Source organism: Myotis lucifugus, unplaced genomic scaffold, assembly GCF_000147115.1.
Source record: "Myotis lucifugus unplaced genomic scaffold, Myoluc2.0 scaffold_138, whole genome shotgun sequence".
NCBI lineage: Eukaryota > Metazoa > Chordata > Mammalia > Chiroptera > Vespertilionidae > Myotis > Myotis lucifugus.
Genome location: NW_005871186.1, coordinates 1471523 through 1491692, shown reverse-complemented (window position 1 = coordinate 1491692; position 20170 = coordinate 1471523). Strand labels below are relative to the sequence as shown.

The following is a 20170-nucleotide window of genomic DNA, read 5'->3' as shown; positions in this document are numbered from 1 at the left end:
CATCTTTCACCGCCTTTCCTAGTGGCATTGCTGGTGACCCTGTTGCCACTGGTTGGCCTCCCAGGCCACTTGTTCTTTGCTTCTGTGACTGTCACCTGGTCACAGCCACCACGACTGTCCCTGAAACTTCTGATCTCAGGTGTTACTGGTCTCCCTGGAGTCTCTGTCTCAGACCATGCCATGTTTCCTTGTGCCTCTGGACTTGGGAACCATGCGTTAGTTTTTTTGATCTGAAAAAAGGAGGTGATAATAACGATAACTTGGTAGAGTTATTGTGAGGAGTAAGGCAATAACAAATAGAAAAGGCATAAAAGAGTGCCTGCGCCCGTGCGCAAAGGGAGGGAGGGAGGGAGGGAGGGAGGGAGGGAGGGAGGAAGGAAGGGAGAAACAAGAAAGCCCACTGCATGGGAGAACATATTTGCCAATGTTATCTCCAATAAGGGTTTAAACTTCACAATTTATAGGGAACTCATACAACTTAACAAAAGGAAGATAAACAATCCAATCAAAAAATCAGCAAAGGACCTAAATAGACCCCTTTCAAAAGAGGACATATAGAAGACCAAGAGACATATGAAAACATGCTCAAAGTCCCTAATTATCTGAGATATACAAATCAAAACAACAATGAGGTACCATCTCACACCCATCAGAATAGCTATCATCAACAAATCAACAAACGACAAGTGCTGATGAGGATGTGGAGAAAAAGGAACCTTTGTGCAGTGCTGGTGGGAATGCAGACTGGTGTAGCCACTGTGGAAAACAGTATGAATTTTCCCCAAAAAGTTAAAAATGGAACTCCCATTTGATCCAGTAATCCCACTTCTAGGACTATATCCCAAGAAATCAGAAACACCAATCAGAAAGGATATATGCACCCCTATGTTCACAGCAGCACAATTTATAATAGCTAAGATTTGGAAACAGCCTAAGTGCCCATCAGCAGATGAGTGGATTAAAAAACTGTGGTACATCTGCACAATGGAATACTACACTGCTATAAAAAAGAAGAAACTTTTACCATTTACAACAGAATGGATGAACCTGGAGAGCATTATGCTAAGTGAAATAAGCCAGTCAGAGAAAGAAAAATATCATGTGATCTCACTCATATGTGAGATATAATGAACAATATAAACTGATGAACAAAAATAGATCCAGAGACAAAGAAATACCGACAGACCATCCAACCTCAGAGGGAAGGCAGGGTAGGGTTGGGGGGAGAGGGGGTAAGAGATCAACCAAAGAACTTGTATGCATGCATATTAGCATAACCAATGGACACGGACACTGGGGCAGTGGGGATTTGTCCTGGGGGGCTGGGAGTGGCTGGGGAGGGGTCAATCGGGGAAAAAGGAGACACATATAATACTTTAAACAATATTGTATATATATATGTGTGTATGTGTGTGTGTGCGCGTATAAATAAAAGACAAACATGCAACTTGACCATACCTTCACTACACCTTAAGCCAGGGGTGGGCAAACTTTTTGACTCGAGGGCCACAATGGGTTCTTAAACTGGACTGGAGGGCCAGAACAAGAGCATGGATGGAGTGTTTGTGTGAACTAATATAAATTCAAAGTAAACATCATTACATAAAAGGGTACGGTCTTTTTTTTTTTTTTTTTGTTTTATTCAGTCATGCCCACCAGCCAATCAGAGCGACTTTATGCAAATTAACTCAACCAAGATGGCGGCCAGCAGCCACAGAGCTGGAGCAAGCAGGAGGCTTGGTTGCCCCAATGATGGAGGAAGCCAAGCTTCCCGCCTGCCACAGCAGCTCTGAGCTCCACTCAAAGCAACAAAGTTTCAATTATAGAAGATAAATAAACCCCAGATACCTGCTTTCAGCCGGCCTGGCCACAGAGCTGGAGTGAGCAGGAGGCTTCCCTCCAGCCCGCCCTGGCTGGCTCTGAGCTCCTCTCAAGGCTACAAAGTTTCAATTATAGAAGGTAAATAAATCCCAGATTAAAAAGAAAAAAAGGTGAGGCTGGGAGCTTCCGTCGCTGGCGGGCTTGGCCAGCCTGAAAACAGCCCTCAGCCCCTCACCCGGACTGGCCAGGCACCCCAGTGGGAACCCCCCACCCTAAAGCAGGTGTGGCCAGCCTGCAAACAGCCATCAGCCCCTCACTCAGGCTGGCCAGACACCCCAGTGGGGACCCCCACCCTGAAGGGGGTGTGACCAGCTGCAAACATCCATCAGCCCCTCACTCAGGCTGGCCAGGCACCCCAGGGGGGACCCCCACCCTGAAGGGGGTGTGACCAGCCTGCAAACACCCCTCACCCACACTGGCCAGGCACCCCAGCGGGACCCCCACCCTGATCCGGGACACCCTTCAGGGCAAACCAGCCAGCCCCCATCCATGCACCAGGCCTCTATCCTATATAATAAAAGGGTAATATGCAAACTGACCCTAACAGCAGAACGACTGGGAATGACTGGTCACTATGACACACACTGAACACCAGGGGGCAGATGCTCAATGCAGGAGCTGCCCCCTGGTGGTCAGTGCGCTCCCACAAGGGGAGCTCTGCTCAGCCACAAGCCAGGCTGATGGCTGCCAGTACAGCGGTGGTGGTGGGAGCCTCTCCCGCCTCAGCAGCACTAAGGATGTCCAACTGAAGCTTAGGCCTGCTCCCCGCTGGCAAGTGGACATCCCCTGAGGGCTCCCAGGCTGCCAGAGGTATGTCTGATTGCCAGCTTAGGCCCAATTCCCCGGGGAGCGGGCCTAAGCCAGCAGGTGGTCATCCCCCGAGGGGTCCAGACTGCGAGAGGGCACAGGCCAAGCTGAGGACCCCCCCCCCCCCTCCGAATGCACAAATTTTTGTGCACCGGGCCTCCAGTATATATATATGAATAAACTCTGTTTTGTGTACTCACATTGTAAACCTATTTTTGCCTACCCCTGTGTAAAGAACTCATATATCTCAAAAACAAACAAACAAAAAAACTCGATTAAAAAAACAGGCAGAGGATCTGAATAGACATTTTTCCAAAGAAGACATACAGATGGCCAACAGGCACATGAAAAGATGTTTAACATAACTAATTATCAGGGAAATGCAAATAAAAACCACAATAAGATATTACCTCACACTTGTTAGAATGGCTGTTATAAAAAAGACAAGAAATAACAAGTGTTGGAGAGGATGCAGAGAAAAGGGAACCCTAATACACTGTTGGTGGGAACATCAATTAGTACAGCCACTATGAAAAACAGTATGGAGATTCCTCAAACAAACAGAACTACCATATGGACCCATCTATTCTACTTCTGGGCATTTATCCAAAGATTATAAAAACACTAATTAAAAATGATATATGCACCTGGCTAGTGTTGCTCAATGGTTCAGCATCAACCCATAAACCAGGAGGTCACAGTTCCATTCCCAGTCAGGGCACATGCCCAGATTGTGGGCTCGATCTCCAGTAGGAGGTCTCCAGGAGGCAGCCAATCCATGTTTCTCTCTCATCACTAATATTTCTTTCTTTCTCCCTCTCCCTTCCTCTCTGGAATCAATAAAGAATATACTTTTAAAACATATATGCCAACCTATGTTTACTGCAGCATTGTTTTCAATAGCCAAGACATGGAAACAACCTAAATATCCATTTATATATGAATGGATAAAGAAGATGTGGTACATATACTAGTATACAATGGAATACTACTCAGCCATAAAAAAGGTGCAACTGCAACATGGACGGACTTTGAGGGTATTATGCTAAGGGAAATAAGTCAGATGAAAAAAAAAATATCATATGATTTCACCCATATGTCTAATATTAAAACAAAATAAATAAACAGAAAAAAAAACTAATAGACACACATGACTGATCGGTGAGTAGTTGCCAGAGGAGAAGAGGAGTGGAAGGAGGGCAAAATGGGTAAAGGGGTCATTTGTATAGTGATGGATGGAAACTAGACTTTTGGTGGTGAGCACAATATATTATATACAGATGTTGAATTATAATGTTGCACATATAAAACTTATGTTATTAACCAATGTTAATTCAATTTTTAAAAAAGAAACTAAGGTATAGAGAAAGTAAATTAAGTGGTGGTATTTAGAGATAGGCAGTCTGGCTCTAGAGTCCAAGCTCTTAGCTACTACTCTACACTACAGAATATATGAAGGGCTTTTATATACATACTAGAGGCCTGGTGCATGGATTCCTGCACTGGAGGAGTCCCTCGGCCTGGCGTACGGGGATCAGGCCGAAACCGGCTCTCTGACATCCCCTGAGGGGTCTCAGATTGTGAGAAGGCAGTTCTCAGTGACACACCTGGAATCGGGCTCCCTCCTCTCTGGTTCCAGCGCACCACCCAAGAAGCCCAGCTGCCAAGTGAACACAGCTCAGCAGCTCCTGCATTGAGCGTCTGCCCCCTGGTCATCAGTGTGCATCATAGCTACTGGTTGGTCAGCCTGTCAGCCAGTTGGCCAGTCGGCTGATCGCTTAGGCTTTTATATATATAGATACCCTCTACTCCCACCAGACTGACATACTCATGGGACCTGCCCCTTCCCACCCCGCCTCTTACCATCACTGTTCTTCCCCTCTACCTCTCCACCAAATCCTAGTCAACCTTTCGGGCTTAGCTCTTCTAGGAAGGGAATTATCATTGGTTTAATGCTTACCATGTATCAGTCAGAAGGCTGATGCTTTAGACACATTACCTCATTTAATCCTCACAACCCTGTGAGGCTGCTATTACCATGCCCATTTCAGAGATAAGGAAAATGTAGTTCACAGAGTTAATTTGCCAGTGGCCCATAGTTCTAAAGCACACACCCTTTCCACTATACCTTCTAAGCCCCTTATGACCTATTCCTCACATTGAAATACTTACATGTCTATTTGATTTTGCATTTTATTAAAAGCTGTTTCAAACTATGTATATGCCTTGTCTCTCCAACTGGACTCAGACTCTCACCCATGGGTGTCCCTTTTAGCACCTAACACATACCAAGGCACACAGTGGCCACAGAGTTTTACCAAACCAAAATAATAGGTCTGGGCTCAGCTAGAAGAGAGAACTGTTGTGCTCTATGTAAAGCTGCTAAACTCCTGGGCCTTAACCATACATAACTATTAATTTCTTCCAGAGCTGAGAAAAAAGTTCTCTTTTTTTTTTTCTTTTTTTTTTTTTAAATATATTTTATTGATTTTTTACAGAGAGGAAGGGAGAGAGATAGAGAGTTAGAAACATCGATGAGAGAGAAACATCGATCAGCTGCCTCCTGCACACCTCCTACTGGGGATGTGCCCGCAACCCAGGTACATGCCCTTGACCGGAATCGAACCTGGGACCTTTCAGTCCGCAGACCGACGCTCTATCCACTGAGCCAAACCGGTTCTGGCAGAAAAAAGTTCTCTTAACCAAGAAAATCACATAGTGAAGTCTATGAATCACGCTTGTTAGCAGCAAGATGAAGATCCCAGAAAACAAGTAACAAAAAAAGAATTACAGTAGGTAGAGGTGTTTTTCTCCCTTCCCACTCTGTAGGGAACACAACTGGAATGATGCTCTATAACGAGTGCACATAATTCAGCTATAGAATGAGGGAATCCCAAGGGGAAGGTCAGCAAAAAAACAGCCAATCCTAAAATTGTTCACAGAAAGCTCCCAGGGAGACACAGAATAACATGGAAGCAAAACATTGGTCAAGGAAACATAGAATCTGGGCTCCAGTTCCGGTTCATTCATTTATTCAAAAAGTATTTATTGAGAGTACTGAGGATACTAATCAATCTACTGTGTAACCCAGACAGGTAAGTTACTTACTTTCTCTGAACTTCAATTTCTTCATCTCTAAAAAGAGCTTAATACTAGTAGGCACTTACTTGCTCATATCACAAGGTGTTGAGAGGATCAAATGAGAAAAGGACAGATTAACATTGCGGACAAAATATAAAGCTGTATTTTTTAAAATTTTATTGTTGACAATATTACAGATGTCTCCCATTTTCTCCCTTTTTGCCCCCCTCCACCCAACCCCTGCTTCACCCTAAGCCTTCCCATGCTATTGTCTGTGTCCATGGGTTATGCTATACATATATGTTCTTTGGTTAATTCTTCCTGTCCCCTCCCCGCCAATCCCATCCCACTGAAATCTGTTATTCTGTGCCTCCCATCCATACCACCGGACCTATTTTGTTTGTCAGTTTATTTTGTTCTTTAAATTATACTTGTGGGTTCATGTGATATTTATCTTTCTCTAACTGGCTTATTTCACTTAACATAATACTCTCCAGGTCCATCCATGCTGTCTCAAACAGTAAGAGATCCTTCTTTGTTACAGCTGCATAGTATTCCATTGTGTAAATGTACCACAGCTTTCTTACCCACTCATCTACTAATGGGCACTTGGGCTATTTCCAGATCTTAGCTATTGCAAACAATGCTTCTATGAACATAGAGGTGCATATATTCTTTCTGATTAGTGTTTTGGGGTTCTTAGGATATATTCCCAGAAGTGGTATAGCTGGGTTAAATCACAGATCCATTTTTAATTTGTTGAGGAACCTCCATAATTTTTTCCACTATGGCTGTGCCAGTCTGCATTCCCACTAGCAGTGTACTAGGGTTCCCTTTTCTCCACATCCTCACTAGCACTTGTTTGTTTATTTATTGATGGTAACTATTCTGGCAGGTGTGAGATGATACTTCATTGTAGTTTTAATTTGCACCTCTCTGATAATTAGTGACACTAAGCATTTTTTCATGTGTCTATTGGCCATCAGTATGTCCTCTTTGGAGAAGTATCTATTCAGGTCCTTTGCCCAGTTTTTAATTGGATTGTTTCTCTTCCTGGTGTTGCGGTGTATAAGTCCTTTGTATATTTTGGAAATTAAACCCTTATCAGATGTATCATTGGCAAATATGTTTTCCCATAGAATAGGTTACCTTTACATTTTGTTGATGGTGGTTTTTACTGTGCAGAAGCCTTTTAATTTGATGCAGTCCCCTTTTTTTTTTTCTTTTGTTTCCCTTGCCCTAGGCAATGTATAGGTGAAAATATTGCTTGTTTCCCTTGCCCTAGGCAATGTATCAGTGAAAATACATGAGATATCTAAGATTGTACTGCCTGTGGTTTCTTCTAGGATTTTTATGGTTTTGTGACTTACACTTAAGTCTTTTACCCATTTTGAGTTTATTCTTGTATATGATGTAAGTTGGTGATCCAGTTTCATTTTTTTTCATGTACCTGTCCAATTTTTCCAACACCCTTTATTGAAGAGACTATCTTTACTCCATTGTATGCTCTTACCTCCTTTGTCAAATGTTAATTAGCTATATTGGCATGGGTCGATTTCTAAGGTCTCTGTTCTGTTCCATTGGTCTATATTCCTGTTCTTGTGCCAGTACCAGGCTGTTTTGATTACAATGGCTTTGTAGTATAGTTTGATATCTGGTATTGTGATCCCTCCAACTTTGTTCTTCTTTCTCAAGATTGCTGTGGCTATTTGGGGTCTTTTTTTGGTTCCATATAAATTTTTGGAATATCTGTTCTAGATCTGTGAAATATGCCATTAAAGCTGTTGTTTGTTCTTTTAATTGAGGTAAAGCATACAGAACATAAGAGGCTATATTTTATAGCTGTATTAATCTGGCCTAAAGGGAGAGCAGTGGTTGGGAGAAATGCAGAAATGAAATCAGTGATAACCTCAACTTCATCATAGTCATCCACTTTTCTGACCACCTATTTGGCCAGGAATCACAGCACAAAGTCAGTTCTAGTATTTTCAGATTGGAAAGATCTAAAAGATGCATAAAAACTCAGAGCTACAGGACCTTTAGAGGCCAATTCATCCTAACCCTCACCCATCTCTCATCTTTCCTCCAGCCCATCACCAGATAATCATGATGTCACTGCCTGTGTGTACATACATCCACTGAGAGCCCCAGAGATCAAACAATATTTTAAAAAACAGACTACATGGTCCAGATTCCCTTTCTCATATCTTGTAATGTTAAACTTACTCATTCTGGATGGTAGTCCTAATAAAAAATTCATTATTTCCTAACAGTGGCCCAAGGTAGCTCTAGTGTCTATTTAACAGTTGTAATGTCAAAGCAGTCCTATCTTTGAGTGGCCCACTCCTTGTTCATGAGGGGTCTCTTTTAACTATATAAATATAAAGCAAGTGAGAAGAGGATGCAACATGATATTTTGTGACTTGACAAAGACTGTTTCCAATACCCCTTGGTATGCAAAGCTGGGGGAAATGAATACAAATATGTGCAGGATCCAAAGTTATTCCAGGCCTAGAAACTGAAACCTTGACCTCCCACTTTTTTTGACATTCAGTGCTACTAGAATTCTCTCACAGACTGAGATCCTAAGCCAAGTTAAAGGTGGGAAGGGATGCTAACAGCCTGTAGTAAGTACTCACACTGAGAAAAGAGAAAGTCTGAAAGGGTGCTCCAAAATGATCATGGAAGAAGAATTGTTCTGGAACTGGAATGTGCCTAAATCTAGAAATACTTCTAAACCAGCCAAGTGGAGGATGTTGGGGTCCCTTCCTCCAGTAGATAAGCTTATGCATATACATAAACTTAAGAGCATTTATTTTGAGAACTCAAGCTTAGTGGAGCCTAGGGCAGAAGTGACACTGAAGAAGCACTAACATCCTCCCACAAAGAACCACTAGAACTTGTGCAGAACCAAGTCCTCATGGCTACACTGCGGAAACAGCATACTCTGAGAGATCCATTTTTAAAAGCCATACTGTGTATCATCAACAGAAGCTTAAAAATAGGGTCCACTACCTGTTGCGCAACCTCAAGTTCCTGACGGATGCGTGCGCCCAGGCCAGCGAGAAGTCCCAAGACCACTTCACGCGGAGCAGTTCAAGTTAGGCATCAAGTGCATGAGCACAAGCGCGTCCATGCTGCTGGCCTGCGAGCGCGAGGTCAAGGCAGTGCCAGGCGAACTGGCGCTGACGCTGCGTCCTATTCAGCGGGCCGCTGGTGCAGGTGGTGAGCACACTAGAGGGCTTCGCCACGGAGCCCGCAGTTCCTGGGTTGAGCGCCAAGGGCAAGGCGGTGCTGATGGCCATACTGGGCAGTGCCATGAGCATGGTGTCCGCCTAGGTCAGCGGTTCTCAACCTGTGGGTCGCGACCCCTTTGGGGGTCGAACGACCCTTTCACAGGGGTCACCTAAGACCATCGGAAAACACATATATAATTACATATTGTTTTTGTGATTAATCACTGTGCTTTTATGTTCAATTTGTAACAATGAAAATACATCCTGCATATCAGATATTTACATTACGATTCCTAACAGTAGCAAAATTACAGTTATGAAGTAGCAACGAAAATAATTTTATGGTTGGAGTTCACCACAACATGAGGAACTGTATTAAAGGGTCGCAGTATTAGGAAGGTTGAGAACCACTGGCCTAGGTGCTCCTGACGCAGTGCCTCAGGGATCTGGTACAGCAACCCGATGGGGCGCCAAGATGTTGGACCACAGGAAGAGGCTGAGGAACTAGGCCTACCCCGTGTCTGAAGGCTGCACCTTGCTATCTCAGGCTTTAAGGGAGAGGTTTTCACCCAGGACTTTACCGCCAGTGAATTACAATTCTGTGAATCAGCACACCCACCCCGCCCCCTTCTTCCACCCCAGACTAAAGGAAGATGCTTATTGTCTGCCCTTCTCAATTTTTACCAAAGAAATCGTAGGAGAAGTTCCCACACACCCCCATACCCCATGTTAGATGCTCGAGAGGAATCTTCCAGAAGGCAGGGCCATGCATCCAATTTACACACGCACTCAGCCCCAACCCCAGCAGCCCACACTGTAGGGTCCTGAGATGGAAGATGCTAACCTGCTGTGGCAGGATTACCCCGCTGCACTCCCAGCTCCTCTTCAGGAGTCCCTCACCCAAACTTTATTAATTAATTGGGCAGGAAGGAGGTCATGGGTTCATTTCTTTTATGGTCCTTTTGTTTTTTCCTAATTAAAAGAAAAGGTACTGCAGTTTTCATTTCTTAGACATAGATGTAGCTACCTTTTTTGTATGTTGTTAATTTTTTAAGTTGGATTAGCCGTATACTTGGTATGGAAAGAGTCTGACCTTGCCATGTGGTTTGCAAATGGGGGGAAAAGCTACTCTGTGTGTTTTATTTTCTGATTTACACTAGAGTGATTCCCCCCACCCCACCCCCCACCCTCCTCCCAATGTCAAGTTTGTACCTTGCATGTACTGGAGTATTTATTTCATCTATTAAAATGTTATGTTTCTCAGAAGAAAAAAAATGAAGAAGGAAAAAAAATAGGGCCCCTTAGCAGATCAATAAGATCCTCTAGTTCTCTATTCAGAACTAAGCCTGACCTCTTTGGATCAAAAAAGTCCTTAGAGTTCTTGAATACAAAAGGAAGGAAAAGAGCAAAGAGGAAAGGCCACAAGAGAGACATACTAAACTTCCAGCTAATTTCATACTCATTCAAGAGATTAATCTTAATATTGAAAAGAGATCTGACCTGATTTGCACTCCAAGCTGATGAGGTAGTATGTCATATCCATTGTCCTTTAATTTTTCCAAAATACACACACCCTCGTCCACCCACAGGGCTCAAATTGTGCCTTCTGAAGCCACACAGAAACAGCCTTTCAAGGATATGAGGATGATGTTTAAATTTTTTCTCTTTGGGGCTTCTAAAAATGGCTCATTCAACCCCTCTTCAAAGAACTAGATTTCAAGGTCCCTCTCCATCTTGCCTCCTTTACATATGCTCTGGTCTGTATATGTTGCCCTCATGGTGCACAGCCCAGAACTGGCTGCAGTCTACCACTGATACCACTCTGAGAGCATATGAGACTATTGTGTCATCTATATTTAGCAGTATGTGAGCCTAGAAGCCAGTCCCCTTTTCAAATACTACATTATACCTTGTTAGGGGGCTCCATTCTTTGCAGGCCTAAAGAGGCAACGGCTGGGCAAAAGGCAAGTAGCTCTGACTGCTTCAGTCCTGGGATTCTAGAGGTACTGAGATAGTTGTTTCATCCCTCCCGATAGCCTACCTCTGGGCCTAGCTTAGTTTAGAAGAGGGGCTCTGGACTCAGGCAGCCTGGGTTCAGATCCTGGTTCTATCACTTATTAGCCATGAGACCTTGAGCAAATCACTTTAACTCCTCTGTAGCTCAGTTTTCTCCTCTGCAGAATGAGGATAATTAAAGTACCTGATGATGGAAATGTATATCTTGATTGCAGGGAAGAGGTTACACAGGTGTATAGATATTTGTCAAAACTCAAACTGAACACTTAAAATGAGTGCATTTTACTACATGTAAATTATATGTCAATAAAGACAATTGAAAAGTGAAAACAAAATCATAGTAACTACTCATGGAACATTGTGAGGATTAAAAGAATTCCTGGAACTAAAATAGTTCCAGAAAACATACTAAGCACTCAACAAATGTTATCTATTTGTAATGGATTTTGCAATGCTGCACACAATGTTTGTGTCCTCGGATTGCTGCTGGGATCAAGGAAGGGATCTGAAGACCCAAGGCAGCTAGCCCACATGTGGAATTTTCCCAGAAGTTTCATTACAGACCTGGCTTTCACCAGATAAAACACCAGTGTCACAAACCATACCCATTCCAAGCTCCAGCCAGGGTTGTGTTCAACACTGGGAAAGCCAAACCACAGGAATCATCACCAAAACCAAATATTCCAGTGAAACGGAGAAGGATCTGCTTTCTTTAGTCTTCTTCTGGCTTTAACCGTGAGGTCTTCCTGGGTCAACTTTCATTTTTATTAGTTCACTAAATTTTACCTGAAAGTCTACTGTGCCCAGCTTATGCAGGAGCTAGGGAGAGACAGAGGAAAAAGTATCATTTCCTGACTGTCTCACCTTCACCAAGTTCACAAATTACAGAAATTACAAATAGGAAAAGGAGAGTGGGATGAGAGAGAGCAATGTATAGTGAAGAGAGTACTGTGCAGGGAATTGTTAGACCAGTGTCTAGGGAGTCTCAGCTGACATTTACTAGACCCATGCCCAATGTGAACCTGTTTCCTCCTCTATAAAATGAAGGGATAAAAATAAACAATCCCACAATCTGTGTGATGTGAGGATGGTAGAAAAAACAAGTGTAAAAGAACTTGTTTCAGGCTCTCAGCCATGAGATAAATCTCAGGGCGAGCCAAGTGAGCTAACTTAGAAGAATTGATTCTTGGATCCAGAATGCAATAAGGGAACTGCCTCACTGCTGCAGCTGCTACAGCAACAGTGATAGCAGTAATAATCTAGAGGAGATCCCTTTCAGCTGCTATTACAGGAACAGGGTTCATTTCCATTTTCTCACCTTGCATTGCCCCACAGGGCCAAACCTGCGAATTAAGGATTCACGATGCCAAGAGTAGCTCATTTCTGGCATTTCCTCCTACTCATTCCCTGGGTCAGGCCCAGGGGTTTAGAAGAGCACTGTGAGGTGAAGGGCAAGGTAAGGCAAAGCAGGCAAAGAAAACATCTGTAGAGCAGGACACTTCTCTCTGGAAGTCAGCTACTACCATGCATGTTTGAAAGGCTATGGGGCCTGAAAGACACACAATACAGTGAATTATACAAGAGAATCCTGTTTCAGTTTATAGAGGTACACAAGGTAGTTGTACACAACCATCTACTTCTAATTCTTTGTAGCTCAGTTCAACAATTACTGATACTATAGTCTCCTTCAGGCCTTGTGCCTGATTTAAAAAACACACACAGCCACACACACACACACACACAAAACTGACTGTTTCTTGCTTGCTCCAAATGTGGAAAGGAAAGCAGAGAGTTAAGTGAATAATCACAGTACAACGGAGACCTGTGCAAAATGCTGTGGAAACACAAAAGTGGCTGTGCCAGAGAGAAGACATCAAAGAGCGTGTCCTGAAAAGGTGCATCTACAGTGGGTCTTGAGCCTGGCCGGTGTGGCTTAGTGGCTGAGCATCAACCTATTAGTCAGGAGATCACAGTTCAATTCCTGGTCAGGGCACATGCCCGGGTTTCGGGTTCAATCCCCAGTAGAGGACATACAGGAGGCAGCTAATCAATGATTCTCTGTAATCACTGATGTTTCTATCTCTCCCTCTCCCTTCCTCTCTGAAATCAATTATATATATATTGCCCTAGTCAATTTGGCTCAGTGGATAGAGCACAGGCCCACAGGCTGAGGGTTTGTGCTCGATTCCAGTCAAGGGCACATAACTCAGTTGCAAGCTCGACCCCAGGCCTGGGTAGGGAGGTAACCGATAGATGTTTCTCTCTCACATCAATGTTTCTCTCTGTGTATGTCTCTCCCACTCCCTTCCACTTTCTCTAAAAATCAATTGGGGGATATATATATATATATTTTTTTTCCTCCCAAATGGGTCTTGAAGGATGAGCAGGTACATACATGAGGTAGAGAAGATGAGAAGGACATTCCTGATAGAGGGAACAGAATATTACAAGGATCTGAGATAGGAAAACATCTGTCATGTTTCAGGAACTGTAAGCAGTGTGTCTTGTGCTATTTAAGACCCAACTTCTCAAAGAGGACTGCAAAGCCTCCAAGAGAAGAAAGGAAGAGAAAGAAGAGTGCTGAAAAGCAGGTGAAATGGCAAATATGCATCCCACCTCCTCTGCCTCCTTTTCCCAGACTCTGCCTTACACACATCCCTCTTCTACACCACACACACCCTGACAACTCTGGGAAGGAAAAAACTTCCCGTACTCTAAGGTCAGTAGCTCCAGAATCCCCAGCTGAAGAGGCAAGCCTTCTACTGAAAGAGAGAAATGAGAACCTCAAGTCTCTGGAAAAGGGACATTAAGTACTAATTTACAAAGGTCCAACCAACTAACCTTAGTAGACATGCAACTTTGAACTGCTGAGGGAATCTCACCCACCCCCTAAGCCCATATCCAATGCCTTTTTCACTCCAACTCATTTCTAGTGAGCCATCTCCAGCTTCTGTCCCCCTGAGGATGCTGTGTGAGCTAAAGTAAGAAAGGCAGTCTAATAAATCAGAGCTGACTGGTGCTTTAAAAATGACTTTAGCTACGGTTATAGTGTTGTCTCATGCTAAGCACAAAAATACATTTCAGATGGGGAAAAAATGACTCTAGTAGGACACATTTCTGAACCCCAGCCATGCTGAGAATCCTTGGGTTATTGACACAGAGAGGCCAGGCAGACAGTCAAAGTAAACAAGGCCAAAGAAGCCATGGAAACAAGATAACACACAAGAACTGAAGTCTATAACCACGTTGGGAAACAGATAGGAGTGGAAGAGAGGCAGGGCCTTTAGAATCAGACCTGAGCCACCACTTACTAGCTTCACTGAACCTTTAGTTTTTTCAATAAATGAGACATTAGTATTTACCTCAGAGCATTACTGGGAATATTAAATGAAGTAAAGAATATAAAATACCTAGCCTGAGGCATATAGTCAGTGTTTAAATAATTTTACTTCCCTTCCCTTTAACCAGAGCCACAATAATGCACTGTTGCACAATTAGGGAGGTGTGGCCTCATTCACAACACAGTGTATGTGAACAGCACATCCTGGAATTATGCAATGCACAGTCCAAGATAGGCAGCCACTAAGACTTTTGTCTATAAGTAATGCAGGAACTCAGAAAAAGAGCTAAAATACCACTGGAGGTGTATTCAAGACAATGGATGGGTCTGAGACCACAAATCAATCCCAATAACAAATACAATATACCAGGAAAATAAAGCTCTGAAAATCAAGGCAACTTTATCTCAGAAAGCCTCTTCTATGTTCCTACTGGGGTAAAAGCCAATTTCTGGACCTCCATCAACCTCAAGTCTGTAGATGAATCCCATCAACCAAGGATCTGGTGAGTGTGAAGCCAGGGATAAGAGCAAACAAATGGTACAAGTCTCCAGCTGAGGTCTATGTCCTCTCTGCTTGACAGGTGGGTCAAACACTCAAGGACAGGCAGTTTCTCTAAAGGTGTTAAGTCCTGTCACATGGGACCCAGGAGACTGAGTCCAAGATCTAAGGTGACCTTAGCACCCTGGTTACCGAAGAGGGATGCCACTGCTCCTGAGTTTCTCCAGGGCAGGTAAGAATTGCTTTTTATGTTCCCAGACCTTAGCATACTGCATGATATTATCTATCAATTATAAATGGTTGCTTAAGAAATGAACCAGCTCTGGCCGGGTAGCTCAGTTGGTTAGAGCATCATCCGGATATACCAAGATTGTGGGTTTGATCCCCAGTCTGGGCACATACAAGCATCAACCAATGAATGCATGAATAAGCAGAACAACCAATCAGTGTTTCTCTCTCTCCCAAAAATAAATTTTAAATTAATTAAATGAACAAATATGGATACGGACTTATCCCTATCACCTGACCTCTTTGCATCTATAATACTCTACCTTTTTTAACCCCAGTTACTTAGCTAATTCTTCTTAATTCTTAGGACTCAAATGTCATTTCCTCACATAAAGTGAGGTCTTTCCTGACACCCTAAACAATATTAAGTTTTCTTGCAAAATGTACCCTGTTATCACATCCCTTATTTCTACTCATGACATTTATCAGACTTTACTGTGATTATTTGGTTCGTTTTTACCTTCCCTACAACACTATAAGCTCTAGGAGAGCAGAAACCATATCTGTTTTGTTCATTGTACTGATTCCCAGGGCATAGTACAGTATTTGGCATAGAGGGAGTGCCCAATATGTTAGAATGTTTGAATACACCAATGAAGGAATGAGAGCACTCCAGTACAAAATGACTTTGGGGTAACTGGGGATTCAAAACTATTTGTAGAGCCCTAAACTGTCAATAGTCACATTTTGACTAGAATCTTAATGTGGTCTCTACAAATGTCCATGCGTGGAAGATGACAGCAGATTTGATGAACAACAGAACAAAGAACAATTTGTATGATAGGAAGTAAGGAGAGATAAAGTAGGAGTTAAGAAGTAGAAACCCCACCTGTGAGGAATATGGTTCATTAGCCTGCAGGACAGTCACTATCTGACCTGGTTCACTAAGGTCACATAGGCTTATGGTAGGTACCATCCTGCTACAGCCATCACTTTGTTGCCCACAGACTGACAGGCCTTCTTCCCCTCCCTTCAGTTTTACCCCCATTTCTCTGGGCTATATGTGATCATTAAAAAACACAAATGCCCCCAAAAACAGGTTAATTTTTTTAATCCCCCCTAAGGCATAGGAGCATTATTTCCTCCTAAATGCTAAGCACTTTCACTTGACCTGATACAGCACAGAGACAAAAGAGGCCAGAGGCTAAGGCTGCTCATACAGACTTGGGTCCACTCTGCCACCTAAAAGGGGATGGGCAGATTGCCCCGTTTCCATTCTCTGTCTAGCTATCTGAACACTGCGGAAATTATGAGCAGGCAACCTGCTGAGAGTAGAGAGGTGGGGAAGAGCTGAGGCTCTCCCAGAACTTCAGATCTATTAATAGCCTGGTCACATGATCACAGAGGCACAGGATTGTTGTCTGTAAACTTGATAACCTAAGCCAAAGACAGACAATTTAGGGTTGGGGTGTGTTCCAGACCAAGCATTGCAGTCTTGGGTCCACTCTAAATTATGAAATGTGGGAGCAAACCAAAGCAACCAGAGGTAAGGTGTTGACTCTTCACAAGATGCAGGGAAGGAAACTGCAGAGTAAATCCCTCACCCTCTCAACCCTGCTGGCTTTGTGTGACAGTAGGTCTCAGATGGGGCTTGGCCTTTGTAGGATTTCAATTTGCCCTTGGAAAGATTTTCACTCACTCTACCCTGACAGACTGTGTCACCTTGGACAAGTCACTGTTCTTTAGGCTTGGGTCTAACATTTGAAACTCAGGAAGGGTAGGCCAGATGATCCCTACATCTTGATGAGTTTGCTCACAGATATTAATTTCAAAGCGCCAGCCCTACATTATGAGAATCCCAAAGTCTAAAACACTGTGTTCTAGAGACTAAGAGAGAAGGGTCTCAGGTATACTATTCTGCCACCAGCCTCAGACACTCCACCAGGAATGGAGGCAAAGAACATAATGAACTGGGAACAAGCCATCCCAACCTCTCAAAATCCCAGCACCCTCAGCCTCCGAAGGCCATCATCTCATAACACCCAGGAATGAGCTCAGTAAATATAAGCAAATGACCTCGTGGCATGGGAATGTGGATGGTAGTTGCCAGTTCCTATATAGTTCCTTAAAGGGTAGGCCTGGAGCAGAGGTCTTCCTGCTTTAAAATAAAAAAGGAAAAGTGGAAATAAAGGGCCTGTATTTCTGTCTTTTCTAATCTCAGTGCCACAATCAGAGGAAAAGCAAAGCAGGACATCTGTAAGAAACTTACCAAGAGCCATAAAGTTTTCAGGTGGAACATCTGAGATGTAAATACAGTTCTATATATTTATGTGTGTATACGGAACTGTCTATGAGCTTTTCTTTATTCCGTCAATAGCCTCATGAGGAAGACTCAAGAAATGATGGCTTCCAGAACACCAGGAAGGAATTCAAGTTCTTGTCAGCATTTTGGAGCTCTGTGAGGTGCCCTTCTACGTGCATGCACATGGCAAACACACAAAATCACACTCACACATCCCAAAGCTAAACTAAAAATTCCACACAACACAAATAAGCCAAGTGAATTTAAAAGACAGAACAGTAGCGTGTGGGTCTCTTCCCTCTTGCGGCCTTCGTAGGAGCGCCAGCGGTCAAAATGAAGTTCAATCCCTTTGTGACTTCTGACCGGAGCAAGAACCATAAAAGGCATTTCAATGCACCTTCCCACATTCAAAGGAAGATTATGTCTTTTCCTCTTTCCAAAGAGCTGAGAGAGAAGTATAATGTTCGATCCATGCCCATCCGAAAGGATGATGAAGTTCAGGTTGTTCGAGGACATTACAAAGGACAGCAAATTGGCAAAGTAGTCCAGGTTTACAGGAAGAAATTTGTCATCTACATTGAATGAGTGCAACAGGAGAAAGCTAATGGTACAACTGTTCATGTGGGCATTCACCCCAGCAAGGTGGGTATCACTAGACTAAAGCTGGACAAAGACTGCAAAAAGATCCTTGAACATAAAGCCAAATCTCACCAAGTAGGAAAGGAAACGGGAAAATACAAGGAAGAAACCATTGAGAAGATGCAGGAATAAAGTAATATTACATACAACTTTCATTAAAAACTTAAAATTAAAAAAATAAAATAAAAGACAGAACAGTTTCCAAGCCAGTAAAATTTTGCTGTTATACAAGATTACATCTGTATTAGCATATCTAAAGAAAAAATTTGTCCTTTGTCAGGGAGGTTGGTCAGCTATGAAAGATGAGATAAAGCAGAGTCACAGGCACACATATTGACAGACACACTATTGGGTTCACTGGCAGAATAAGCCCACCATTCATTCATTCCATAAAGGTTTACTGAACACCTACTAAATGCCAGGCACAATTCTAGGCCCGGAATACAGTGATCCTAACTTAGCACTCTCAAGGAGAGAGGTAGCCAACAAAATCTAAGCATTCCAGTTGCTTTCCCATGATCTTCCCATCCCTACTGTGAGATGAATGTATTAGGCTACTTATTATAGCCGCTGTATCACCCAGAGTTTTTAATGGCAAGAGCAACTTAGCAAATTAACAACCAAAACTGATGCTGGCTAGTCTAAGCAGAAGGAGAACTTATTAAGAGAAGCTCATTCGCCCTAGCCAGTTTGGCTCAGTGGATAGAGCGTCAGCCTGCAGACTCAAGGGTCCCAGGTTCGATTCCGGTCAAGGGCATGTACCTTGGTTGCGGGCACATCCCCAGTGGGGAGTGTGCAGGAGGCAGCTGATCGATGTTTCTCTCTCATCGATGTTTCTAACTCTCTATCCCTCTCCCTTCCTCTCTGTAATAAATCAATAAAATATTTTAATTAAAAAAAGAGAGAAGCTCATTCTCAGCCCAGCTGATTGAGTGTCGACCTATGAGCCAGAAGGTCTCAGTTCAATTCCCCGTCAGGGCACATGCCCGGGTTGTGGGCTCACTCCCCAGTGTGGGGTGTGCAGGAGGCAGCCAATCAATGATTCTCTCTCATCACTGATGTTTCTATCTCTCTCTCCCTCTCCCTTCCTCTCTGAAATCAATGAAAAAAATTTTTATTTTATTTTTTAAAGAGAAGCTTATTCTCACCTGGAGAAGTAGGAAACCAGAGATGATGCCAACCAAGGACAACGCCCAAAACCAGGCAGCAGAACAAGTCTGGTCAGCACATCTCTGCTTCCACTGCCAACCTCCACTATCCTCAGCCACCATAATATAGCCACTGTAATACCACTACCATAGCTGCTCCAGGAATTCCATCTTGCTATATACACTACCACCACTGCAGTCTCTGCTCCTTTGCATCACCAGCTCTTGAGGGTCAAAGTGCATGGTGAATGGATGAGACTGAAAGAATCTAAGACAAGCTGCAAAAGAAGTTGAAAGTAAATGTCTGGCATTGTGAGTGAAGAAATTCTTAAACAGAGGAAAGCGTAATAAATATTCATTTTTAGTCACTTTGGTATTATACACAAAACATTGGATTCATCTAACTACTGCCCTTAATTCAGATCCTATGTTCACCATAACCTTTATGACTAGAATTTGGTGTTCCATGGTACCCAAACGTAGAAAATGTACTGGTCATACCAACATAAGCATTTCAGTATATGTGACAGTTCTATTTCTCAAGATAAACTTAAAAATTGGCATTCTAGTTTTATGTATCAGCCTTGTAAACTTTGTTAAGAGAGTCTGCTTGAAGAGATAAATAGTCTCAGTACACTGACAAAATCTGAACCTTCAAAAAGTGAAATACTGCCCTGGCTGGTTTTGCTCAGTGGATAGAGCACCGGCCTGCAGACTGAAGAGTCCCAGGTTCAATTCCTGTCAAGGGCACATGCCCAGGTTGCAGGCTCAATCCTCAGTAGGGGGCATGCAGGAGGCAGCCGATCAATGATTCTCTCTCATCATTGATGCTTCTAACTCTCTCTCCTTTCTTCTCTGAATAAATTATATATATATATATATATATATATATATATATATATATATATTTTTTTTTTTAAGTTAAATACTAACCAAGCATTAACTGAGCACTTCATATGTGCAAGATACTCTCCTAAGCACTCTTTATGGATT

The 20170-nt window shown here is 43.0% G+C and overlaps 1 protein-coding gene and 1 pseudogene across 6 annotated transcripts in view; one reads left to right on the top strand and one right to left on the bottom strand.

The window, feature by feature from the left end:
* The window catches only part of STIM1 (stromal interaction molecule 1), a 197801-nt gene that overhangs the window by 109804 nt on the left and 67827 nt on the right, over positions 1–20170 (bottom strand). The window lies entirely within an intron of this gene.
* On the top strand, positions 17653–18584 carry LOC106698116 (annotated as a pseudogene).